The 27,282-nt window shown below is 39.9% G+C and overlaps 1 protein-coding gene and 1 non-coding gene across 10 annotated transcripts in view; both read left to right on the top strand.

Moving 5' to 3' along the window:
- Positions 1-27,282, top strand: part of MAPK10 (mitogen-activated protein kinase 10) — a 603,644-nt gene that overhangs the window by 230,847 nt on the left and 345,515 nt on the right. For 6 of the 9 annotated variants that reach the window (XM_043448316.1, XM_043448311.1, XM_043448318.1 and 3 more), the window contains exons 1-2: positions 7,278-7,862; positions 13,166-13,280. The gene's annotated coding sequence lies outside the window, so the exon portion shown is untranslated. Of the gene's footprint in view, positions 1-7,277; positions 7,863-9,369; positions 9,389-9,781; positions 9,838-13,165; positions 13,281-27,282 lie in introns of those variants that run through there. The other 3 variants (XM_043448314.1, XM_043448313.1, XM_043448312.1) reach the window with 3 other exon arrangements.
- On the top strand, positions 11,835-11,907 carry TRNAG-GCC. Its single transcript has one exon. It is a non-coding gene; the product is annotated as a tRNA-Gly (tRNA).

Here is a 27,282-nt window from a genome sequence, read left to right as displayed (position 1 = left end):
CAATACTTTGGCCACCTGATGTGACAAACTGACTCCTTAGAAAAGACCCTGATGCTGGGAAAGATTGAAGGCAGGAGGATAAGGGGACAGCTGAGGATATGGTTGGATGGCATCCCTGACTCAACGGACATGAGTTTGAACAAGCTCCAGGAGATGGTGAAGGACAGTGAAGCCTGGCGTGCTGCAGTCCATGGGGTCACAGATAGTCAGAAACAACTGAGTGACTGGACAACAACAACAAAGAAATGATGGTAACCCACTTCAGTGTTCCTTCCTGGAAAATTCCATGGACAGAGGAGCCTGGTGGGCTGTAGTCCATGAGGTCGCAAAAGACTCAGACACAGCTGAGCACAGAGGGCATGGCCCCTGCCTTTGGCAATCTATCTCTGTATCTATGGGCTGTTTTTTGTTTTTTCATTTGTTTATTTTAGATTCCACATATAAGTGAGATCATATGTATTTTCTTTCTTATTTCACTTAGCATGATACCTTCAAGGTCCATCCATGCTGTCAAAAATGGCAATATTTCATTTTTTATGGCTGAATAATATTCTGTTGTATGTGATTTTATATATATATATATATATATATATATGTACACTATATATATGTGTGTGTTAGTTGCTCAGTTGTGTCTGACTCTTTGAGACCCCCACAGACTGTAGCCTGCCAGGCTCCTCTGTCAGTGGAATTCTCTAGGCAAGAATACTGGAGTGTGTTGCCATTTCCTTCTCCAGGGGATCTTCCCACCTCAGGAATCAAACCCAGGTCTCCTGCATTACAGGCAGACTCATGCCATCTGAGCCTCCAGTAAATATATATGTGTGTGTGTATATATATATATATATATGTGTATATGCACACTATGTATACACCATATCTTCTTCATACATTTATCTATCAATGGACACTTAAGTTGCTTCCATATCTTGGCTGTTGTAAATAATGCTGCAATGAATATGGGGGTGCCTGTGTATTTTCAATTTAATATTTTTGTTTCTTTCAGAAAAATACCCAGAAATGAAATTGGATCATATGAAGGACCATTAATACTTTAACACACTATTGACTGGGGAATTTTTGCAGAAATTAACAGCCGTGGCATTAGTATATCTCTGGTCAATAATGTGTTATGTTCCACTGAAGATTATTATGGCCATGGTAAGCTGTTGGCCATGTGTTTCCTATCCAAGTAGAATGATAAAATATATTAATTAAAAATTACTTTCAAAAAGTTATTTTGAGATATAAATTTTGATGTAATTTTAAGAAATTTACATAGCTGTTTTTAACCTCAGTTTTTCTCAGTGCTTTTATTATATTTTATTTAAATTTTTATTTTGTTTTGGGGTTAATGTTAACTGGTTAATAGTTGGTTAACAATGTTGTGATAGTCAGGTGAACAGCGAAGGGCCTCATCCATAAATAGATATGTATACAGTCTCCCCCAAACTCCCCTCTCATCCAGGCTGCCATATAACATTGAGCAGAGTTCATGTGCTGTACCGTAGGTCCTTGTTGGTTATCCACTTAAAATACAGCAGTGTGTACATGTCTCTCCCAAACTCCCTAACTATCCCTTCCCCCCGCCCTTCCCCCCAGCAACCATAAATTCATTCTCTAAGTCTATGAATCTGTTTCTGTTTTGTAAGTAAGTTCATTTGTATAATTTCTTCGCAGGTGGGACCTTGAATTCTCCTCTGAGGGTTCAAGTCCATTCTAGACTCTGGAATAGGGCAGCCTTTCCTGTTTGCCTAAGTCTGAGGCATTTCCTGGCATGTGGACTTCCTAAAATCTGGGAAGTCCCTGGCAAATGAGAACTAGTTGATCTCTCTGTTCTGGGACCAGTTTTGGTAAGAGACCTTCCTTCCTTGAAAGTTGCTCAGTTGTGTCAGACTCTTGGCAACCCCATGGACTATATGGCCCATGGAATTCTCCAGGCCAGAATACTGGAGGAGGTAGCCTTTCCCTTCTCCAGGGGATCTTCCCAGCCCAGGGATCGAACCCACATCTCCCATATTGCAGGTGGATTCTTTAACAGCTGATCCACAAGGGAAGCCCAAAAGACCTTAGTACAGAAATTGGTTTTATAGTTAGCCCCCATGAATGTACTTGAGACTTAGATTTAGAAATTAAATTCCTACCTGGAAGTCCAATCTCACTGACTTAATTCCTTTATGTTCTCCAATCCCTGAGGTCTTTGCCATTTATTGTTTGGAAAACCAGGTATTGATTACCTTCATTTCCTTCAGTTTTAGTCCTGTAGCTGAATAATAATCCTTACAGAGGAAGCTGGGAATTTAGCTCTTGCCAGGCGTCCTTAAAAATCTCTTTTTAAACATCTCATTTCTTGTTTGTTAGGCAAATCTCCATCAATTGTCTTCCTCACTGCAGAGGGATTGCTCCATGTGTTAAGATCCTGGTGACCTGGAGTCTAGCTGTTTCTATTTCTTGGTCTGCTTTGTTGTGTTGTCCAGTTGCTCAATCACGTCTGATTCTTTGCAACCTCGTTGACTGCAGCACATCAGGCTGCCCTGTTCTTCACCACCTCCCGGAGCTTCCTCAAATTCATGTCCGTTGAGTCAGTGATGCCATCCAACCATCTCGTCCTCTGCTGTTCCCTTCTCCTCCTGCCCTCAATCTTTCCCAGCCTCAGGGTCTTTTCCAATGAGTCGACTCTTCTCATCAGGTGGCCAAAGTATCAGAGCTTCAGCTTTAGCATCAGTCCTTCCAATGAATATTCAAGATTGATTTCTTTTAGGATTGACTGGTTTGATCTCCTTGCAGTCCAAGGGGCTCTCAAGAATCGTCTCCAACACCACAGTTTGAAGGCATCAGTTCTTTGGCACTCGGCCCTTTTTACTGTCTAGTTGTCACATCCATACATGACTACTGAAAAACCATAGCTTTGACTATATGGACCTTTGTTGGCAAAGTAATGTCTCTATTTTTTAACATGCTGTCTAGGTTTGTCATAGCTATTTTCCCAAGGAGTAAGCTTCCTTTAATTTCATGGCTTCCATCACCATCTGCAGCGATTTTGGAGCTCAAGAAAATAAAGTTTGTCACTGTTTCCTTTGCTTCCCCATTTATTTGCCATGAAGTGATGGGACCAGATGCCATGATCTTCGTTTTTTGAATGTTGAGTTTTAAGCCAGCTTTTTCACTCTCCCCTTTCACCTTCATCAAGAGGCTCTTTAGTTTCTGTTCACTTTCTGTCATAAGGGTGGTGTCATCTGCATATCTGAGGTTACTGATATTTCTCCCTGTAATCTTGATTCCAGCTTGTGCTTCATCCAGCCCAGCATTTCACATGATGTACTCTGCATAGAAATTAAATAAGCAGGGTGACAATATACAGCCTTGACGTACTCCTTTCCCAATTTGGAACCAGTCCATTGTTCCATGTTTAGTTCTAACTGTTGCTGCATACAGGTTTAGCAGGAGGCAGGTCAGGCGGTCTGGTATTCCCATCTCTTTAAGAATGTTCCACAGTTTGTTGTGATCCACACAGTCAAAGGCTTTTTTAGGGTAGTCAATGAAGCAGAAGTTTTTCTGCAATTCTCTTGCTTTTCCCATGATCCAATGGATGTTGGCAATTTGATCTCTGGTTCCTCTGCCTTTTCTAAATCCAGCTTGAACATCTGGAAGTTCTTGGTTCGCATACTATTGAAGCCTTGCTTGGAGAATCTTGAGCATTAATTACTTTGCTAGCATGTGAAATGAGCACAATTGTTTGGTAGTTTGAATATTCTTTGGCACTGCCTTTCTTTGGTATTGGAATGAAAACTGACCTTTTCCAGTCCTGTGGCCACTGCTGAGTTTTCCAAATTTGCTGGCATATGGAGTGCAGCACTTTCACAGCATCATCTTTTAGGATTTGAAATAGCTCAGCTGGAATTCCATCACCTCCACTAGCTTTGTTTGTAGTGATGCTTCCTAAGGCCCACCTGACTTTACACTCCAAGACATCTGGCTCTAGGTGAGTGATCACAACATTGTGGTTATCTGGGTCATTAAGATCAGTTTTGTGTAGATCTGTGTATTCTTGCCACCTCTTCTTAATATCTTCTGCTGCTGTTAGGTCCATACTATTTTTGCCCTTTATTGTGCCCATCTTTCCATGAATGTTCCCTTGGTATCTCTAATTTTCTTGAAGGATCTCTAGTATTTTCCATTTTGTTGTTTCCTCTATTGGTCTGCTTGGGTTTGTAAAGTCAGGACTCAGGTATAGGGCCAGATTTGTAGGTTTAGGAGCTCTAACTTATTGTTCACTCAGCAATTTTCTTCTTGGGAATTGACTTTAATTTTTTGAAAACAGCAACTTAATTTACACTGAGTGAATGCACTGATCTTAAGAGTTAGAATTTGAAGAGTTTTGACAAATGCTTACATCTACGTAATAACTCACACCTCTATCGAGATGTCAAATATTTTCATCACTACATAAATTTCCCTTAGCTGTGTGGCTCCCTCAATCATAGTTCTGATTTCTATTACCATAGAATATTTCTGTCTGTCCTAGAGCTTTATATAAATGGATTTATATACTAAACACTCTCTTTTATTTTTTTTAACATAGCATGTTTTTGAGATTTATTTATATCGTTGCATATTTCCATAGTTCATTCTCAAAGTGTGATATTCTCTTACTGAGGACTTTAAATGAAGAGTTTTGGTTTTATCCAATAAGGAATGAAATATGTTTAAGTGTTAAAAATTAGCTTGTATTAGATGATCTAATTTTAGGAAATTATTTTTTCTATGCTATATAAAATAGACTTAAAAGAACATTTTAATCATCTAAATATTACTGAAATGAGTAGGTGGCGTATTAAAGCCCTAGTAAAATATACCCCAGTGCAGTGTTGGCATCTACCACTGTCATTTGTCAAATCAAGAATGAACACCTAATAGAAGATATATTGTTTTTAACATGTTCATAGTTAACATTCTTTCTTCATTGCTGATACAGTGTGTTATTATATGAATATACCATAGTTTGCTTACCCATTCTTCCGTTGATATACTTTGAGTTGTTTCCAGTTTTCACCAATTATAAATAAAGCTGGCATAAACATTTATGTATAACTTTTTTTGATAGACAAATATTTCTATTCTCTTAGGTGACCATGAATAGAGTTGTTGAGTCATACTGTAGGTATATACTTATCTTAGAAACCACCAAATCATTTCCCAAAGTAGTTTTACCATTTAATACTCCCACAAGTAATGTAGGAGAGTTCTGATTTCTCCATATCCTACTCAGTACTTAGTGTTGTTAGTTTTTCCAATTTTAGTCAATTTTTTTTGTGAGTGTGAAATGGCATTTATGCAGTTTTAATTTGCATTTCTCTGATGACCAATTCTGTTGAATACTTTTTTTAACTTTTTAATACTTTTTAATACTGTTATTAATACTATTTTTAATACTGTTGAATACTTTTTAATGTACTTATTGACCATATATATATCTTTCTTTGTCAATGCTTGCTCAAGACTTTTGCCCATTGAGCAAATTTTTTTTTATTGTTGAGTTGTGGGATATTTTTTTAAAAATCTAAAAATTGTGACTATCAAGAGTATTTTCAGACATGTTTATCAAGAATATTCTCTTCTAGCCTGAGGCTGTCTATTCATTTTCTTAATGGTTATTTTGGAAGCTTTTGATTTTGATCACGTCTATTTTTTTTTCTCCTATTATGGTGAGTACTTTCTGTGTCCTAAGAAATCTTTGCCTGCTCTGAGAACAGAAAGCTATTTTTTCTTCTGAAAGATACATTTTATTCTAATAGCTTTATATATTTTGGCATTCATGTTTCAGTGTAAATTTACCTTGAATTAATTTTTATGTTTGCAGTGTGTGGTAGGAGTTGAAGTTCATTTTTCCCTCATTGATATCCAGTTATTAAGAGTTAACTTTTGATATCAAAACTTAGAATAAAGTAAATTAAAAGCTGGAATGCCAATTATATTGTGCTATAAAGTCATTTGGCTTGTCAATACATATTTTCCCTTGAGACAAACTTGTCTTGTAAGGTAGGTCTTTTGCCAAGACTAAAAATTAATAATCAACTGCTTCTTGCTGAAGTTGAAATTAGAACAAAGCAATATGTGCAAAATCTTGTCCAGTGGATGAAAAAGAAAACACATAAGACTTTTTTTCCCCCTAGTTTCCCTCCTAAAATGAGGGAATCTGATGTGGTCACATATGGTTTTATGATGTGTTTCAGTGAATCAATAATTGCTTGGTTTGTATCTGTTGCAAGTTGTTATCTTTTCTGTTAACGTATGGAAGAAGTTCCTTATTCATGTATGTATGCTAGTTCTAAAACATAGTGTTAAGTGGTATAAAACTCAGTCTTACTTGGTTGCAATACACAGAAACTCACCTCAAAGTTATTTAAGCAAAAAAAGGAATTTGATTCAATTATGTAATCTGAGATGCCCAAGGGTTGAGCCTGGTTAGGCCAAATATGTATTGAGAAATTTCCTTACTTAAAAAATATTTTTAACAGGTTTAAAAAAAAAAAAGATAATTAAAACAATTGTGGGAGTATTCCATTATTCTGAACTCTCTCTAGAAACCTAATATTTATAGATTAATACTCTAGATTTAGTAATCTATGACATCTATATTTAAGCACCTATATTTAACATTTAACAAACTATTAATACATGGAGACAAAAATATACTCTGACAGTCAAAGATAGGGCAAATTACTTAAATAAAATTGAGATATCTACCCCAAATAGTAATAATGCAATTTGTATCCATTTTCTAAAGAAGTACCCAATTAAAAAAAAAAAGAATCTAGATTTGTTAACTCAAATTGTCAGTATTTTCTTTCTAAATTCAAGCTGCAATCTCAGAATTAGTTTGCTGACTTTGGTTTAGTAGTCATTTATTTAGGATTTTTCTGAAAGATAAGGAAACAGACAAGAAGGGTTGTGACATTTCAAATGACCTCTGGGGTCCAGGTGGGACCCAAATGCTCCCTTGGCCTCCGAGGTTATTACCATCTTTGCTTTGCCAGTTAGAGGCACGACATGCCTTTGTGCTGTTTGCAAAAAGCTGAGCGAGTTGAAAAGCATAGATTGAGTACATTTCCAATGGTGTTTGGGTCTGCAAGCATTTGTTTTTTGAGCGCTGCCGTGTGCTGGGCCAGGGCTGCGTGGAGAGAGCGGTTTCCGCTGCGCAGACCGGCTGCCTGATGTCCTAGGTGCTGAGAGCGGCCGCCAGCGAACCCTGCTCCTTTCCATTTCGCCAGGTCCTCATTTCATCGGAAAACACGGTAGCAGCAGACGCACAGAGACTTTTTCCTCTTCTCCTTTCCCCCTTCTCCCCCCCTCCCTAGACCTCTCTGGGCTTTGACGTCACGTGTGCTCCTTTTGGTTGCCATAGCAACCCCATTCCCCAAGCCCTCTGTCCGTCTCCTCTGGTAGGTTCCACAATGGTACAGGCAGCATCGCGCTGCACAATGGTTTCCAGGCAGTGAAAGAGGGTGATTCAGCAAGCCACTCTTCGTCGTCTTCTTCTTCTTCTTTTCTTTTAAACCTCCCCTTCTCTTTTTATTTTTATGGGGGTGGTTGGTGCTTGTTCTGAGCTTACCTTTTTTCTTTCCTTTTTCGTTTTTACAGTATTCCATTTTTCTCCTCACCCCTCAATTTCTAGGGGCTTGAGTGACTTTACGCTTGGGTTTTCTTGGCAATCACCTGTCCACCATTAATTTTAAACAATTTCCCCACCTCCAAAGAATCTATTCCTTATTAGTTTGGAATGTGGTTAATGAGAGACAAGTAGGGAGGATTTCTGGGGCAAACACTGCTGGATCAGGATCGTAGTTCTCAAGCACGGAATGGTAGGTGGCTCTTTGCTCATTCTGGGTTCTAACCGGTTTTTTGGAGGGTGGTGTGATGTCTATTGATTGCTCCTGGTGGGGCGGGAGAGTGAGCATGGGAGAGCGGGGCAGAGATGGGGTGGATAGGAGATTAATGAAGTGAACTACCTCTGAGGCGAGACGCCACCAGCCTTTCCTTCTGCGCCGAGCATCTCTCCCAGGACTTGGGCGTGTTGAAACCTTTCTGTTTGGAGTGAGGGTTGGCAGAGGGTGGGAGGGAGCATTTTTATTGTGACCAGGGGTTTTTTAGACCAATGCAGAGCTGCAAAAAGGAAGAGAAAATTAGAGAGAGAGTGAACCAGCTGTGCCTGTTGGAAGTGCTTGCCTCAGTCCCATATTTAAGAAATGCTGTGGGTTCCATAAAACATTAAAAAAATCACCTCTTTAAGTTATGCATTTATGTTTACTTCATGAGATGTTGTGCTTAAAGAGATATTTGGGGACATATTTACATATTTTAGTTAGGGAATGGTATTTTTTATATTGTAGTTGTAAAACTAACAGCATCACTCTTGCAGAGAGACCCAAGGCTAAATCTGAGCTGGGGAGAGGAACATAGAATGGGCAGTGGGGAGGGTCAGGTTAAAGATAAGAGGAAACATTGGCACTGCAGTCGTACAGGTAAAGGGTCCCTTTAAGAAAGTGATCTAGTCAACAGCAGGCAGCATTTTTTTCTTTATGGCATGGTTCCCAGGTACTCTGTACTGGGATACCGTGTCCCCTAGAAATGTCAGAGCTCATTTGGGAGAAAAAGATCTATCATCAGAAAGGACCAGGGCAGTATATTTAGCAGAACTGATGTCTTTGTGCCTGCAGCAAAATAAATGTGATTTATTGGAAAATCTTCAAGTAAATCAAGACGAGAGCCATTTCAAGAAAATTACATGCATATTTCTCCCCCCCGCTTCATTTAAATCTAGAGACTGAGTTTCTGCTTTCACCCCCTTAAATGCATAAATTCCTAGGGTACTGCAATTTAACCACAGCAAAAGAATGGCTTATCCCATGACAGTTGGCGCTGAAGCAGTCACAAGCTTGTTTACATGGGCCGTCTTTGCTGCAGAGATCCACAGCGTCTGTCCAGCCGCCCTCCCTGCCGTGGTGTGTTGACAGTAACTTTTATGAAAGGACCCGACAGAGGCAGGCTAAGTCCTATGGGACAGGCCACAGTTTAGACGGAAGGAAATTGGGTCTAAGTGCACCAGGCATTGCCAGTCCGAGGTCTGATTTCTCCCTCTGCCCCTCGTCTGCCGGTTGTCAGACCCCGGAAGATCTCACAGAATGCTGATGCATGTGTTAAAATGGTTGCAGGAAGGGCCATGACTCTCAGAGAGGCTTCTGTAAATTTTCTGCCTTAGGTGAGTGTGTTGTACATCTAGACAGTGATGCTCACGCTCATGGATGAGCTCGCCAGCTTCCGACTCCACTTTGGAGCCATCGGATTATAGGGGTCAGACAGTTTGGATGTAGCAGTTTTGCTTTCTGTGGTATGTACTCCTTCCACTACCTTGATCTCAATCTTAAAATTGAAACAAAATACTAAGTTAGCTTATTTGATCACACAAGCACACTGGATTTCCTCGTGCTGACAACGGAACTGGAAAATCCAATGACAAAGGTGGTATGACCTTAGATATTAAAAGAGTCTTCTTGCTTCCTCATTTGCGCATCACTCCCTCTCGCTGTTGCAAGGTGTCTTTAATCCGACAGTCTCCTGGTGTTATAAAATCTTCACAGTGTGGGTGAAAAGACTCTTGATGATGAGACAGTAAGAAATGATACGTCCAGTGGGAAAGACCAGGTGCTGCCTCCAGCTTCCTGCTTGTCTGCCCCAGAACAGCATCTGCTGTGGGGAGGAGCGTGTTTGCCAGGCTGGAAGGGGATGTTCATGAACGGATCCCAGAGGGACCAAGTGTGTTTTTGCTGTCATTGTCTGGTATGTCTGCAGCTATTAGTGTTTAATGGTTTCATAGTGTGTGGTCAATATTTTTCAAGGCTGAAATGAACTGAGAATGAATGGTGGATGCCCTAAAATTACAGGAAAATTCATAGGATTTCCCTTGTTAGTATAGCCTATAGGAATATCATAAGCAAAGGGAATCTGCCTAATTTTTAAGTGATGTGATAAAGCCTCCCATATTTAAAGGGAGGGCTTTGTGTGTGTGTGTGTGTGTGTGTGACTTTATGTAAGTGAATCTTAGTGTAATAGTCTTTGAATACAGATGATAAGGGAAAGAAGGCAAGTTGGGTTTCTCTTGTTAAGCAGGAGGGCAGATGCTCTGCCTTCCTGATCTAGTTCTGGCCGCAGGTCCTATTTGTAGCTATAAGACTTTACATGGGATTGGTGTGCCCAAATCAAATGATTGCTTAGTTGCTAGTGAGAATAATGAACTCAAGGCAAGAGAGACTTGCTTCACTTAGAATAAGAAGTGATAAATTGACATTTTAAATTCTTTCTCTATTGCCCCTGTTTTGTCTTGTAGTCTCTTTTATGCTTCTGGTTGGACATTGCAGCCCTTATGCTAAAAGAGGGACAAAGTGTCCAAGGATGACACAAAAGGGATACAGTGCCTTATTTGCCACAGGCTGAGGGCTTCCTTCCTACCATACTTGCATCTCTTACAGCTTCTTCCAAGGATCACGGACTTGTGGGAAAAGTTGGGCCCATAGACTACAGGAGGAGATGCTTATTGATAAAGAACAGAATCCATTTGCTTCTTTAGCATATGAGAGATGTTTATTGCATTGCATAAGTCTGAAATGAGACACTGCTGCTGATTCAGATACAAGATCATGCTGCATATTGATTGAAAATTTAATTTGGATCTGGAGCCTGGATTTTCAGAAATGTACCTATCTGTACATATTTTCATAGCAGACTTGTAAGGGTTTTGACGAAAGATATTTTAGTTTGAGTACATTTTATCCTTATAAGAAAATCAAGGCAAAGAGGGAAAAGTGGAAAGCCTGTATGTTTCAGGTTCTGTTTCCCCCCACTATTTAATGAAAGAGAACTCCATTTCTTAATTGTGAATCTTGGTAGAAACTCTAAATGGAGACTTCAGGTGATATTTGAAAATTCTTAAATTGAAAGAAACATTTTTTAGTTTGAAAAGTGGACTGTAAGTTTCTAATTATTTTTGATAAAGGATTTTCCAGTTGAATTGACATTTTACATTTATAACAAGCCTTTCTCACTGATCTTATCCCTGGTGACTGTGAGATGTGAAACTCATAGGCTTATAGAACTAATGCTCCTAGGGATGGAAATTAAATTTTGAGTGGAAAAAGAAAGAACTGAAGTTTCCTTAGAAGCATTCCTAACCCATAGTTGCTCTAAAACCTCACATGGCACACAGGTATAAAATGAAATTCTCCTCCAGGGCAATTAGGCATTTGCAGAGTGGCCTGCATGATAGTAAACAAGACTTCTGCTACATTGTGTGTGTGTGTGTGTGTGTGTGTGTATGTGTGTGTGTGTGCGTGTAAGCATGAAAACACACACATAACCCAGTACTGCCTTGCCTTCATAGATGTAAAACTGCCTCCTGGGTTTTGGATGCTAACCTGCCTGGGTGCTCCACGTGCTTCAGGAAAATGAGTTTCTTAAAGTAATCATCCTCTTCTCATACATTGGAAATAGGATCTGAAAGCCCAGATAGTGAAGTCAGGCTGGTGTGTCTGTTATTTGGCAATGTTCATTCAGCGTCTGTGCTTCCTCTGTCATAGCACTTATCCTGCGGCACAGTAATTGCCTCTTCCTGGGCTTCATCTATTCGCTACTCAGTTATAATCTCTGTCAGGCACTGACTGTGTCTGCCTGGTGCATAGTAGGGGCACAATCAACATTCCATGAATGAAGGTATCCCATGCACAGTTATCTAAGTAGTGTGGGTGATAGAGTTTGGGAAACTGTAACATAGTTTCTGGGCTTCCCTGGTGGCTCAGATGGTAAAGCATCTGCCTGCCATGCAGGGGACCCGGGTTCGAGCCCTGGGTCAGGAAGATCCCTTGGAGAAGGGAATGGCTACCAATTCCAGTATTCTCCCTTGGGAAATAACACATGCATCATGGACTCTCAAAGGGTCGGACATGACTAACTAACACACACACATACAACACAGCTTCTGCCATTAGGGAGCTTATAGTCATTTAGGGAGATGAAGTTAAATAACAAATGTGGTATATGATCAAGTGTCCCTATTCAACAAATGCAATAGGGATTCACAGGAGAAAGAAATTCACCCCTTCTGAAATGGTGGTAGGCCACGTTGGGATGGGGAGGGCAGGAAGATGTGGTGGGGAAGAAGTCTAATAACAGTTGTAAGCACTTGGCCTGGAAGGGAGCTCTTGCTTGGAACAACTGTGTATATGCTCAGTCGTGTCTGACTTTTTGCAATCCCATGGGCTGTAGTTCACCAGGCTCCTCTGTCCATGGGATTTTCCAGGCAAGAATATTGGAATGGGTTGCCATTTCCTCCTCCAGGGGTTCTTCCTGATTCAGGGACTTAACCTGCATCTCCTGCATTGGCAGGTGGGTTCCTTACCACTGAGCCACCAGGGAAGCCCTAGAACATGGAAAATTGGCACAGTCCTGGATATTTTTTCCAATATAATGTCAAAAAGTAACAGTAACAGACTGAAGTTACAAACCTACTTTTGTAACTGAATCAGATTATGGAAAAATATACATACAGGTCTCTTTCTAGCTTTACACCAACTTCAGTTTTTAACATTTTAATTTATTTTTTGCCTTCTTTATTAAATAATTTTTGTTGGAGTATGGTTGCTCAAATTCAGTTTAGTTTCATTTTATTTCACATAGTTCAGAAAATTTTCCAACTTCTCCTTTATTGATGACGCTGTAATGCATTTTTCCATATGAACCCATTGTTCTTGTATGAGGAGCAGACTGTGCAAACATGTAACAGGGAGCTTATAGTCAAAGCTGAATAGGGTGCCTCCTATCACAAACTCAAATCCATGTCAACCAAAGTAACAATTACTAATTGGGCTTATGTTCATATTTTAAAATATACAAAATAAAATAAAATATCCAGCTACTCTGGTGCTGGCAACACCAAAGTTCTAGTGTTTGATAAATTTGAACAGGGTGAACTACCTTGAGATTTTATTCCCTCCCCTCATGTCCTCACTACCCATCCCCCAACGTCTTTGTTAGTCTTTTGATTTTCCTAAATGCAGGTGAAATCCCCACTGAAATGTTAAAATCAAACTTGACTGTGATTTTGCTTTGATTTTAGGCTAGTGTGAGAAACACCAACGGCAACACCATCTCAGATCTCTGTTATGGCAACTCAGGCAAGAAGCTGTTGAATTAGACCCATTTCCTGTAGATGAGAAACCATACAAGCAGTGGTGAGTTGCAAACTTAAAAACATTCCTTAGCAGGAAACATGTGATCTATATAACAATTTCAATGTTGCATAGGATTTAGTGTGTGGATCTGAAGAAATACTGCTCCCAAATCCTGTCAACTAAAGAGGTGAAAATCAATGTTTAACTGATGGTGTGGTGCTATTAATACCACGTGAAGGAGCTTGAGGTCTTTAGGTGCATAAGTGCGTCATATAGCACCATGATGTTACCACCCTGGATGATACTAGTCTAAGTAAGACGGTTGCAGTGAGCAATTTCCTGTGGCTGCATAACAGTTGGGTATTTACATAACAGTATTTTTCGGTGGCATTTATTATCTGCAACATAATTCTACATTTTACTGCTTTATCTTCTCTAGTAGAATACTGGTTCTGAGCTAAATTCTAACACTTAATTCCTTTCAGGAACATATATGCTTGTATATGGGGCTTCCCAGGTGGTGTTGGCAGTAAAGAACCCACCCACCTGCTAATGCAGGAGACCCAAGAGATGCTGAAGACACAGGAGACGCTGGTTCAATCTCTGGGTCGGGAAGCTCCCCTGGAGGTGGGCATAGCAACCCACTCTAGTATTCTTGCCTGGAGAATCCCATGGACAGAGGAGCCTGGTGGGCTACAGTCCATATAGGGTGGCAAAGAGTCAGACACGAGTGAAGCGACTTAGCATACACACAGCATGCATGTACATAGATATGTGTGTAAGATATATGTGATATATATTTACATAGCATTTAGCTCTTTAGACATAAGGGAAGAGAAACCACATCATAGTTTTATAAAACTTGATTTGTGGACATTTTAGCCTACAAATTCTTTGCTTAATAAAGACAGTATTAAAAATAGATCCTAGTTGGAATCATTTTAAAATCTTATTTTATAAAAATGTCAGTTCACATAGGGAAAATATATATTTTAATCAAATACTTGATGCTTCATAGTTGCCAATGTCAATAATCAATAGACTCCAGCAGAGATGAACCAGGTATAATCTGTCAAACAACGTCTCTGAGAAATAGATTATGACAGTGATGCTTGTAAGACTCCAAAAGAAGCTGTTTTGAACTAGTGATCGATATCTCTCTTTCATTTGTTTAGTGGCTTATATAACTCTGGGTATATAGGTTGCCCTATGAATCAATGCATAACCCATAACTGTGGAGGATTGATGAAATTAACCTTGTACTTATTTCACATCATGATTCTCATTACAGTCTGATTATGATTACACTGAGGAAGCAGATATAATAGTCATCACTATGCTGTACTTAATCAATATGTGTTAAATGAATGTTTGTTATGAATGAGAAACATATGTAATTGCCAGTAATCAACCATTTGATTTCAAACAAGGGTGACTTTTTATGGCTGAACTTAATCTTTTGAGTTATGGGTCACTCCTAGGGATGTCAAAAATATGTATTGCCCCCTCTTAAACATGTATTCATTAAGCAAACATTTACTGAGAATCTGTAGTATAGATATCATCCTTCGCACTTGGGATAGATGAAAAAGACAGCACCTGCTTTAAAGGAGCTGTGTTTAAAGTATGTGACACTTATGATAAACTGTGTCATTAAAAAAGGGAGTGATTTCTAAGGAGTGGGGTACTTATCCACTGCTATTAAATGGGTAGCCATCCAGTGCTGAAGGAAGTGCCGCAGAGGAGAGTCTAAGACAGATGGGATGGGGGCTTGGTAGGGAAGGCTTCCCAGAGGGAATGAGATTTTAGCTGAATGTTAAGGACAATAAGAGGTTAGCTAGAAGAAGGGGAATAGTGAGAACATTTTTCAAGGGCCTAGAGACTTGAGCGAGCATGATTGATGGGGGGAACTAGATGTCATTTACTGTGCTGGGGCATAAATGGGGGGGGTGAAGATAAAGCTGAAGAAAGGTAGAGGAGATATAGCATGAAAGGGTTTTTAAGACAAAGCTAAGGAGTTTGTATTTTATTCCAGAATAAAGAACCTCTGAAAGATTTTAAGTAGAATGATGTGATGAAACTTATTTTTTAGAAAATACCATGTACCTAGAAGAGTGCATAAAACAAATTCAGTTTAAAGAATAATTACAGAGCAAACCTTGTATAACCACCAAGTAGACTCCCAGTAAGCCCTTTGTGCTCCTTTAAGACCACATGCTTTTCCTTCCCTGCTAGAGGAAACCACTACTCTGCCTTTTGTCACTGATTCCCTTGCCTTTCTTTGTAGGGTTTCAGTCTTGTAATCATGGTGAAAGAAAGTGACAGTTGCTCAGTCGTGTCTGAGCAACTTTGCGACCCCATGGACTATAGCCCATCAGGTTCCTCTGTCCATGGAATTCTTTGGGCAAGAATGCTAGAGTGGGTTGCCATTCCCTTCTCAAAGGTATCTTCCTGACCCAGGGATTGAACCTGGGTCTCCTGCATTGCAGGCAGATTCTTCACTGTCTGAGCCACCAGGGAAGCCATGGTATATATATATATTCTTAATCACTTGATTTATGAAACACTCTAGTGAAAGTGAAAGTTGCTCAGTTGTGTCCAACTTTTTGCGATCCCATGGACTATACAGTCCTTGGAATTGTCCAGGCCAGAATACTGGTAGCTGATCCCTTCTCCAGCAGATCTTCCCAACCCAGGAATTGAACTGGGGTCTCCTGCATTGCAGATGGATTCTTTACCAACTGAGCCATCAGGGAAGCCTGTGAAGCACTATAAGACTCATGTTAATGTATGTAGTTTATTCAAGTCACTTATGTAGTATTTTACTCTGTGAATACATCAGAGTTTACTTATCCATTTCACCATGGAGAGACATTTGGATTGTTTCTATATTACTTATGTGTGTCTGTGTGAGTGTGTTGTTGTTGTTCAGTCACTAAGTCATGTCCAACTATTTGTAACCCTATGAACTGCAGCATGCCAGGCTTCCCTGTCCTTCACTATCTCCTGGAGTTTGCTTAACTTCATGTCCATTGTGTCCATGATGCTATCTAACCATCTCATCCTCTGTCATTTTCTTCTCCTTTTGCCTTCAGTCTTTCCCAGCAACAGGGTCTTTTCCAATGAGTCAGCTCTTTTCATCAGGTGGCCAAAGTATTGGAGCTTCAGCTTCAGCATCAGTCCTTCCAATGAATACTCAGGGTTGATTTCCTTCTGTCAGTCCAAAAGGAAGTCAACCCTGATTATTAACCTGATAAATTTTAAATAAGTACATATATTTATATATAATAACATTAAGTATACATATGGTACTTTATGCATATATATTATTGCTCATAGATTCTATAGTACATGTATAAGAACTTCCTAGGATACATATCAAGGAAAGGAACTCTTGATTTTTGGGGTATGTGCACATTGTTTTTCTAAATATTGCCAAATATTTTCCTCAATTGATTGCATGAATTTACATTCCCATCAGCAGTATATAAGAAGCTCTATATTCTCACCAACGCTTCATTTTTAAGTTCTCAGAATTTGCTGATCAGGTGGATACCTAATTGTACTCATGGAAGTAGTAGTTTGCATTTGCTGACTACTAAGGAGGAATAATTTTTAAAAAATTTTTATTGGCCATTTGATCTTCTATTGTGAAGTGCCTGCTCAAGTCTTTATGAGACTAGTCTTTCAGAATGACAACTAGCACTTATGGAGTTCTTGCTGTGTAATAAGCACTGTGCTAAGCACTTTACAAACATTTAATCTTCCTATCATCCCTATGATGTATGGATAAGGAAACTCAGGTTTAGAGAGGTTAAATAACTTGCTAGCAATCGCATAACTAAGAAGCAGAGGATTTAGCATTTAAGCCCAGGTCTTTCTGACTCCAGAGTTCTTCCGTTTCTTTCTTTTTTTTTAATTTATTTTTTAATTTTTATTTATTTATTTTTGGTTGTTCTGGATCTTCATTGCCGCGAGTTGCTTCAGTTTCTCCGGCTGTGGTGAGCGGGGGCTGCTCCCTAGTTGTGTTACGTGGGTTTCTCATGGGAGCGGTCTTCTCTTGTTGCGCAGCACAGGCTCTAGGTACCCGGGCTTCAGGCGTTGCAGTATGTGGGCTCAGTAGTTGAGGCTGGTGGGCTGGAAGGTGAGGGCTCAGCAGTCGTGGCGCACGGGCTTACTTCCTTCACGCATGTGGGATTTTCCAGGATCGGGGACTGACCTTCTGCATGGCAGGCAGATTCTTTACCACGGAGCCACCAAGCAGTTTCTTGAATCATGTTTGAAAGGGGTTTAGATTAGAGCCAGGGGACTCACCAGCTACTATTGCAGGAGCTCAGCTAAAAAACAATAAGGGCATAAACCAAAAAATTGTCAGTAGGACATAAGTGCAAATTAACTGGACCTAGTAATGAATGTCCTAGGTGAAGAAGAGGGAGGATTTTAAAAGTCTCAAATTTTCAGACCTGCTGGCTAGGTAGCTTTAAAGTTAGTAATACAAAGTATATTTAAATATATTCCAGGTCTTGTGGTAGGCTTTTAGAATATATTTTATGGTTGCACTATTCAGTGAGAGATGAATTTAACTCCTAGGATTATAAAGTTTAGGGTTTAAAGAGACCACAGTGTTTATTTGGGTCAACTCTTTACTGTTTTAAAATGTGACACCTAGTGTGAAAAGAAGTTAAGTGTCTTGTTCAAGACCACATGTTACTGTCAGATTAAGAATAGACACCTGGATGACAAAGAATGCAAAGAAATAGCAATGTTTTTAATTTTTTTTAAATTAATAAGTTAAAATAAATTGACCTAATTTATCTCCTAAACATTTCTCGCATCAGTTCCCTTTGAAATAAATTTATTGCTAACAGCCCAAATTAGGCCCTCATCGTCACTGTGAGCAGTTTTATTTAAAGTAGTCTAGCATATTATCTTCTTGCTCATGATTCTACCGATGAAACCTCCAGATTCAATGTGCAGTTATTACTGAGTAACCACCCAGCTTACTTAGATATGCTCCATTGTCTATGTAATAAATTCCCTTCTACTTAAAATATACCATACTCCCATCTACCTCCAATTTAGCAGTGAGTATCTCTCCAGTTACCTGGGGACACCAACGTGCTTCAGTTTCATCACACACTCAAGTGTTTCTTCTGGAATTTGCTTCATACTGTCTCTTCTGCCTGTATTCACCCTCTCCATCCTTTACTAAGTTACTGGCCATCTTTTAAGACCTTTGGAATTCAAAGAATGGTCTGGGGACCAACAGCTCTGACATTTTCTGGAGCTTGATTAGAATCGCAGCATCTTAAGTCCCTCCTAGATCTACTGATTCAGAATTTTCCCCACAAGATTCTCAGGTGATTTAGTGTTCAAGAGGCGCTGCTTAGACTCACATTAGACTTCATCAGATGTTATCTCCTTCCAGAAACCCTTCCTGAATCTTTCTATAAGGTGTTCTTTCCTGGTGTTCTCACCTCAGCCTGTGCATGTCTATCTCACTCCATTTTGGTATTCAGTTGCTCAGTCGCGTCCTCCTCTTTGTGACCCCATGAACAGCAGCACGCCAGGCTTCCCTGTCCTTCACTATCTCCCAGAGTTTGGTCAAACTCATGTCTGTTGAGTTGGTAGTGTCATCCAACCATCTCATCCTCTGTCTCCCCCTTCTCTTCCTGCCTTCAATCTTCCCTAGCATCAGGGTTTTTTCCAATGAGTTGGCTCTTCCCATCAGGTGGCCAAAGTATTGGAGCTTCTCACTGCATTACTACAGTGTTTTATTAGCTGTTTATATGTCTACTTCTCCACCTTAGTTCAGTTCAGTCGCTCAGTCGTGTCCGACTCTTTGCGACCCCATGAATCGCAGCTCGCCAGGCCTCCCTGTCCATCACCAACTCCTGGAGTTTACTCAAACTCCTGTCCATCAAGTCAGTGATGCCATCCAGCCATCTCATCCTCTGTCATCTCCTTCTCCTCCTGCCCCCAATCCCTCCCAGCATCAGAGTCTTTTCCAGTGAGTCAACTCTTCACATGAGGTGGCCAAAGTATTGGAGTTTCAGCTTCAGCATCAGTCCTTCCAATGAAGACCCAGGACTGATCTCCTTTAGGATGGACTGGCTGGATTTCCTTGCAGTCCAAGGGACTCTGAAGAGTCTTCTCCAACACCACAGTTCAAAAGCATCAATTTTTTGGCGCTCAGCTTTCTTCACAACCTTAGCCTGTGAGTAATTTGAGCCAGATCGAATTACCTTTGACTTGTCTATACCTACCACAGTGTCTGGTACTTGTTAGTACTGCATGAATATATGTTGACTGGTTGTTAAAACAAAGAAGGTTGTTAGGCTGCTTTCTCAATTGTATAATTTCCTAATTGTATCCAGAGGTACACTTTTTGATGCATTTTTTGGTGATATAGTTATTTTTCTACAAAGTCCCTTTGGCTATGTTTTTTTCTCCTTGTTATTTTCTTTCTCCTTCCTCTGTTTCTTTTTCTTTCTTTCTATTTGTATATCTATCCATATCCATATATATATGTATATATATATATAGAGAGAGAGCTTCTCTTCCCAGGTGGCTCAGTGGTAAAGAATCCGCCTGCATTGCAGGAGATGCAGGAGACGCTGTGTTGATCCATGGATTGGGAAGATCCCCTAGAGGAGGGCATAGCAACCACTCCAGTATTTTTGCCTGGTGAGCCCCATGGACAGAGGAGCCTGGCAGGCTGCAGCCCACCAAAGAGTCGTACATGACCAAAGCTACTGAGCGTGCATGCACCATGTATATATATATTTCTCTGTTACTTTGTGTCATGATTTAAGGAGCCAGAATGTCCTCTGGTTCTCAGTTCTCTTGTTTCTGACCCTGATATAATGTGTGAGATTCCCAGTTACTCCTTTGGTTGAAGACTGTTCATATTACAATAGAAATCTTATGAGAATTCCCTGGTGGTCCAGTGGTTAGGACTTGGTGTTTTCACTGCTGGGGTCTGGAGAACTAGTTGGAGAACTAAGATCCCACAATCTATGCTGTGAGGCCCCCCAAAATATTATGAGGTAAAGTGGTTGGATAACTAACCTGATAAACTAACTTCAGTTAAAGTATGAATTGACTTTAATGGATTTTGAATAGAGATAACATCCATGGTTGGTTAAATGTCTTACTGCATTAACATAGGAGACTAAGGAAATGGAATATACAGGAAAAGTTGTTACAGAAGAGGGAATTAAGAGTGGTCTGAAAGAGAGGGCTTTGTAAGGGGTTTAGCATATTATTTTAAAATTTTCATTATATTATTTCTGGAAAAGGAAGAGAACTTGATGTTAGATTCTCACTGCAGCTTTGTCATGAATTAATACCTGTTGGGGCAAGTCTTAACCTAGTTGAGTTTCAGTTGTGTATGAGGGAGTTGTGATAGGTGATGTTTAACTTTCTTTTTGACTATAAAAGTTATATGGGTTAAATTGTACAGATTGAATTAAAGCATAGATTAATGCCCCTAAGGCCAGTCCAAGTGGAGTACCTTGATGAGGTTGGCCTTGCTCAGTGAAGGGACTTCATAGGCATAACAAGCAGCATCAAGGGCAGCTGAAAAGGAAGAATAGGCCAGATAGAGATTTAGAGAATCTTGAAGATAGACTCGCCTATGCCCAGTTTTGCTTTGACCCGCCCCCTTTTATTATTTTTGGCTTAATTCTACCCCTTCTCACTCTAAATCTAGGGATAAAGCATTTTAATTATAGGAAGTCACCTCTAATTATTGAGATTTTATTATCCATAAGGAAGTTAGCTTATGTATACACAACCAAACTGACTGCATCTGTTTTCCTAATTTGTATCTTTCTTTATCTTAAAATTATCCTCTGATATTGAAGGATTAGTGTGCATAAATGTTTGTTCATTTCTTTATGAGAAGATTCTTTAAAACTTTGTCTTTAAAATCATGGTTTCTAAGCTGTATTTGGGATGTACAAACACATCAGATAAGACTACTGGCCTCTTAATCACCTTAGAAATCATATCAATATGACACATTTACTTGAAGGTTAATAATTTCAGTGGACAGATTACTGTGGTAGAATTTTTGATGAATGAAGTAGACACATCTCCTTCTTTTCCCTCCCTCCTTCCTTTTTTCCTTCCTGTTTCCCTTCCTCTCTCCATCCCATCCTCTCTTCCCCTCCTTCCTTCCTTCTTTCCTTTCTCTCTCAAGTATTTATTGGCTGCCTCCTCTGTGCGAGGTGCTGCAGCGTCAATAATAAATTCATCTCACATGTAGGATGGATAGTTGTTTTAACAGAGGACAAGTTCGGGGAACAGTGCAATTACAAACCACTCAGCTAATCACTCAGACATTCTTGACTGGGCCTCCACAGAAACACATGAGTTCCTGCTCTCTAAGGTAGCCATTCTCAAACTTTGTGGCCTCAGGATTCCTTTATACACTCGACAATCTTTGAGAAACCCGAAGAAGTTTTGTTCATGTGCGTTATATCCATTGGTATTTGCCTGCGTGCCCAGTCACTCAGTCGTGTCTGACTCTTTGCGACCCCATGGACTGTAGCCAGCCAGGCTCCTCTGTCCATGGGATTTCTCAGGCAAGAATATTTGGGGTAGGTTGCCATTTCTTTCCCCAAGGGATCTTCCCGACCCAGAGATTGAACCCACATCTTCTGTGGCTCCTGCATTGGCAGGTGGATTCTTTACCGCTGCACCATCTGGGAAGCCTCCCCCAACCATTGGTATTTATAGTATCAGAAATTAAGATATCAGTTTGAAATAGGTAATTAAAAATTAACAGCAAACTGTTAGATATGTTAAATAAAAATAATGTATCTTTTAATGAAAACTGCCTTTTACAAACCAAAAATGTGAGTGACAAGCTTGGTATTGCATTTTTGTATATCTGTTTAATGACTGGCTTAATGGAAGACAGCTGAATTCTCCTATCTACCTATGCCTTCAATCTGCTGTTATATCACACACCATGTAGTCTCTGGAGGACTGTATTACAAATCTGAGAGAAAAATGAGAATGAAATGGCAAACTGTGTCTTAATATTATTTGGAGTTAGTTTTGACCTCAGGGGCCCCTCTGAAAAAGTCTTGAGGACCTTCAGGATATCTATATATAATGCTTTCCTAGAGTAGCAACCCACTCCAGTGTTCTTGCCTGGAAAATCCCATGGACAGAGAAGCCTGGCAGGCTACAATCCATGGGGCCGCAAAGAGTTGGACATGACTGTGTGACTGAACACATGTATGATACTTGGAGAGCTGCTTTTTTAAAAAAGTATTTATTTATTTACATTTGGCTGTGCTGCATCTTCATTGCCGCATGCAGGCTTTCTCTAGTTGCTGTGACTGGGGGCTTTCTATTGAGGTGGCTTCTCTTGTTGCAGAGCCCAAGCTCTAGGGTGTGTGGGCTTCAGTAGATGTAGAACATGGGCCCAATAGTTGCGGCTCAGGGGCTCTAGAGTGTCGGCTCAGTAGTTACCATACACCAGCTTAGTTGCCCACACAGCATATGGAATCTTCCCAGACCAGGGATTGAACCCGTGTCCCCTGCATTGGCACGCATATCCTTAAACACTGAACCACCACGGAAGTCTGGAGAACCACTTCTAAAAAGCATCTATTGTATGCAGTGAATTAACGTCTCTTTTATGACCTAGAATGGCATCATTCGTGGAGACACAGAGGCTATAGTGTATTTGGTCATTCAAAGGAGAAACTCAGAGATGAGAAATTCTGTAAGATTGTAACCTCTGTAAAGGCAGAGATCTGTGTCTCTTGTTTCACCTATTAGCTGTCACAGGGCCCAACCCCTTGTTGACTCTGTGAATCTCAGTGATGGAACATTCTAAGATAGATATATACCTTTATAAGTCACAGTAGCCCCAGGTAGAATTCAGTGAGTGCAACAAATAAAGGTTAAATGGGTATTGCGGAGTTGGAGGGAGCAGCCGTTTTTAACTAAAGTGTTGTTAGAAGGGATTCACTAGGAGATGGCATCAGAGTGGAACTGGGAAGGTAATTTTAGCAGTCAGCGTTGGAGTTAGAAAGGTTACTTCTAGAAGAGGGAATAGAATGAGTAAAGAGAAGAGTAGGCTTGGGGTTCTTAAGTTTAGGCTTGTGTGGAGAGGCACAGAGGGGATTGCAGTCAGAGATACGGCTGGGGAAAAGCTTGGGGCCAGATTAAGGGAGGTTGTGAATTTGGGTCTGTTTCCCATAGGAAAGGAGAGCTACTGCTGTTTTCTGAGCAGAGTGAAGAAAAGGAGTCTGGCAGCAAGACTGAGAGTGGTTTGAGGAGGAGAGAGGATGGGGGTGAGCTGAGCTGTTACAGGGAGGGAAGGAGAATTGAAGAGGTGGTGAGAATGGGTAGGGAAGGACCCAGTAGATAGAGAAGGTGCCCACATTCAGATAATTTGGAGTAAGAAGGGCTTCCATCAGTAAGGAAGGGGAATGCCAGGTTCCTTTTGATGTCATTGTAGACACAGCCACAGTGTTACTAAGCAGTTATTAAAAGGTCTTTGGGCTTTGGTTTCTCCATATATAAAAATGCAGAAATGGATTGCTTGTCTATCTGTGTTACCAGAGTCCATGGAAGCATTAGTGAACTCCTTGACAGAAAAGTGCTCCGCTAATCTAAGCCATCAATAATAAAAATGAGAAGGTTTGCCAGGTGCTTTTGCTCCTCTGTTGAAGGCTTGCTATGCAAATATGAAATATTGCCTGGAACTATTGTCATTGTTAATAATAGTAAAGTCGTTACCATGAAATGCCTACACAGCAAACTGATTCTCTGTCAATTCCAAAGTGAGACAACGAAGCCAGGCATTGAAGTCCATTCTATTTTGTTGATTATGAATCTTGCTTATTGTAAACTATTTTCCTGGTTAGGGGAGACATCCTTTTAAGAGCATTTGAATTTCATTGTGTCTCATTATCTCCATCACTCTATTCTGGTCAGGTTTCTTATCGCTATCAGGAGCCTCATTATCCTGAATTTTCTCTATGCACATAGAGGTGTACAACATTTGATGTGCCTGGTACTTGCATCTGTGCTCTTGTTAATTGTGGCTACTTCCATTAATTTAACACTTAGCTGTACAGCATGGTGCTCAAGTATGTAAACTCCAAAGTTAAGCCATCTGGTTTTAAACCCAAATTCTATTACCTCATGTGAGTGATCCTGGTTAAATCACATAATCTCTTAAGCTTCAGTTTTCTTATCTGTAAAATGGTTCTATTAATAATAATGCTACTGATCTCATATGGTTATTGTAAGGGTAATGTACGTAAAATACATGAAGTGCTCAGGAACTACCGGATTTTGTTTTGGTTTTGGTCAAATTTATTACTATTATCATCAACATGTCTTCTTTCTTAATCAGGTTCTTGTTGTATGTTTTGTTAATCATTATTTGTTTAGTGAGTTAATTTGTGACAACACAATTGATCATCAACCTTTTCTTTACTGAGAATAACATTCTGAAGAATGCCCCAAATCTTAATTCTATATATATATATTATATATGTATAATATATAAATAGATTCATATTGGGCTTTCTTTCGCCTAGAAAATCAGGTGTGTTTAATTGTGCAGTGACTAAAGAGATCTGATGACTTGTTCTAATCACCTGACTGGTATTATTTCTCATGGCACACTGTTGTCTTCCTACACAATCTTTCTATAAAAAAAATTGTTAACTGTCCTCCTCCTTAACTCTTGTATCTTATTCATTCTGTTCCCAAGATCTGTAACAGTATGCTTCTGTCCTTGCTGCACATCGTGTCTCTCGGGACTTCTAAAGGCACCTTCCCACATGAGCTCACATCCATTGAGATGCATTTGAAACAAACACCAGACCCTTGGTTCATACTGTTGAGGCTCAGTGAGTTGTTTGGGCTACCACGAAACCTGTGCTCTGCTCACCAAACCAGGGCTTATTTTTATAATTTGCTTAAATAATTCAAGAGTTATAGGACTACTGTGGTCCTGCTCAGCACCCAATCAGTTGTTATCCATTACAACTGATGCTTATCAGTTCTCCTCTTGTCATAGTTGTGTAGATTGAATATTCATCCACTATCTCTCTCTAGATTGCCTCTTAACTTCTATGGGACAGGAAATGCATGAAGGTAGTGGTCTTGCTTCCTATGAAAAGTTGATCCTTATTCACTAATAGTGAATCTATTCAAATTGTAGAGGATAGAATGAAAATGACTACTGAAAATAGCTGCTATTAGAGGTGGGAAGATGATTGAGTAGTAAGGCAAATCAGAATAAATTAGCATTTAATCAGTTCCTTCTTTTATGATTCCAACATTGAGTATCTATCTTAATCGTTTTGGCTCAGAAATTGTTCAGATGGATATACTAGGAAGGAGTTTTCTTTTTGAAAATTGTGATGCTTAATCTGATATTGTTGTTGTTCAGTCACTAAATTGTATCTGACTGTGATTCCATGGACTGTACATCAGTGAAATTTATTTATTTATTTATTTTTTCATTTATTTTTATTAGTTGGAGGCTAATTACTTTACAATATTGTAGTGGGTTTTGTCATACATTGACATGAATCAGCCATGGTTTTACATGTATTCCCCATCCCGATCCCCCCTCCCACCTCCCTCTCTACCCGCTCCCTCTGGGTCTTGCCAGTGCACCAGGCCCAAGCACTTGTCTCATGCATCCAACCTGGGCTGGTGATCTGTTTCACCCTTGATAATATACATGTTTCGATGCTGTTCTCTCGAAACATCCCACCCTCGCCTTCTCCCACAGAGTCCAAAAGTCTGTTCTGTACATCTGTGTCTCTTTTTCTGTTTTGCGTATAGGGTTATCATTACCATCTTTCTAAATTCCATATATATGTGTTAGTATGCTGTAATGTTCTTTATCTTTCTGGCTTACTTCACTCTGTATAATGGGCTCCAGTTTCATCCATCTCATTAGAACTGATTCAAATGAATTCTTTTTAATGGCTGAGTAATATTCCATGGTGTATATGTACCACAGCTTCCTTATCCATTCGTCTGCTGATGGGCATCTATTTAAATTTAGCATCTCAGCTTTCCCCACCTTTCAGTATGAGGTGCACTTACTTTAGCCATCTGCCAGTTGTGTGATCTTGCCCATGTAACCTCTTGGTTTTCTCGTTTGTAAAATAGGAACAATAAATGCATCTGTCCCGTAAGATAGTTTTAAGAATTTTGCTTAATTTTCACAAGAGATATAAGGTATTCTGTAAGAGATTTAAAGTTATTAGAACAAAGCCTGGCACAGAGCAAAACTTCAGTAGCTGTTAGCAATTATTATTACCCATCTGAAATAACATGGTGGTTTAGAACTTAATTCTGGAATCAGACTTGCTGGACTTGCGTCCCAACCCTGTCACTTACTGCTTGGCTAATTTTCAGTTCAGTTCAGTTTAGTCGCTCAGTCGTGTCTGACTCTTTGTGACCCCACGGACTGCAGCACGCCAGGCCTCTCTGTCCATCACCAACTCCCAGAGTTTACTCAAACTCATGTGCATTGAGTCGATAAATCCATTCAACCATCTCGTCCTCTGTCATCCCCTTCTCCTCCTGCCTTCAGTCTTTCCCAGCATCAGGGTCTTTTCCAATGAGTCAGCTCTTCGCATCAGGTGGCCAAAGTCTTGGAGCTTCAGTTTCAGCATCAGTCCTTCCAGTGAATATTCAGGACTGATTTCCTGTAGGATGGACTGGTTGGATCTCCTTGCAGTCCAAGGGACTCTCAAGAGTCTTCTCCAACACCACAGTTCAAAAGAGTCAATTCTTTGGTGCTCAGCTGTTTTCATAGCCCAACTCTCACGTCTATACATGACTACTGGAAAAACCATAGCTTTGACTAGACGGACTTTGTTGGCAAAGTAATGTTTCTGCTTTTTTTTTCCCAAGGAGCAAGCATCTTTTAATTTCATGGATGCAGTCACCATTAGCAGTGATTTTGGAGCCCCCAAAATAAAGTTAATTTTGTTTAATTCTTGACTCCTCTATAACCTCTCTGAGTCTCTGTTTCATTTATAATGGGACAGTGGTA

Source organism: Cervus canadensis, chromosome 26, assembly GCF_019320065.1.
Source record: "Cervus canadensis isolate Bull #8, Minnesota chromosome 26, ASM1932006v1, whole genome shotgun sequence".
In the NCBI taxonomy this organism is placed as follows: domain Eukaryota; kingdom Metazoa; phylum Chordata; class Mammalia; order Artiodactyla; family Cervidae; genus Cervus; species Cervus canadensis.
Note: the sequence above shows the minus strand (reverse complement) of the source record. Positions and strands in the feature narration are given on the sequence as shown.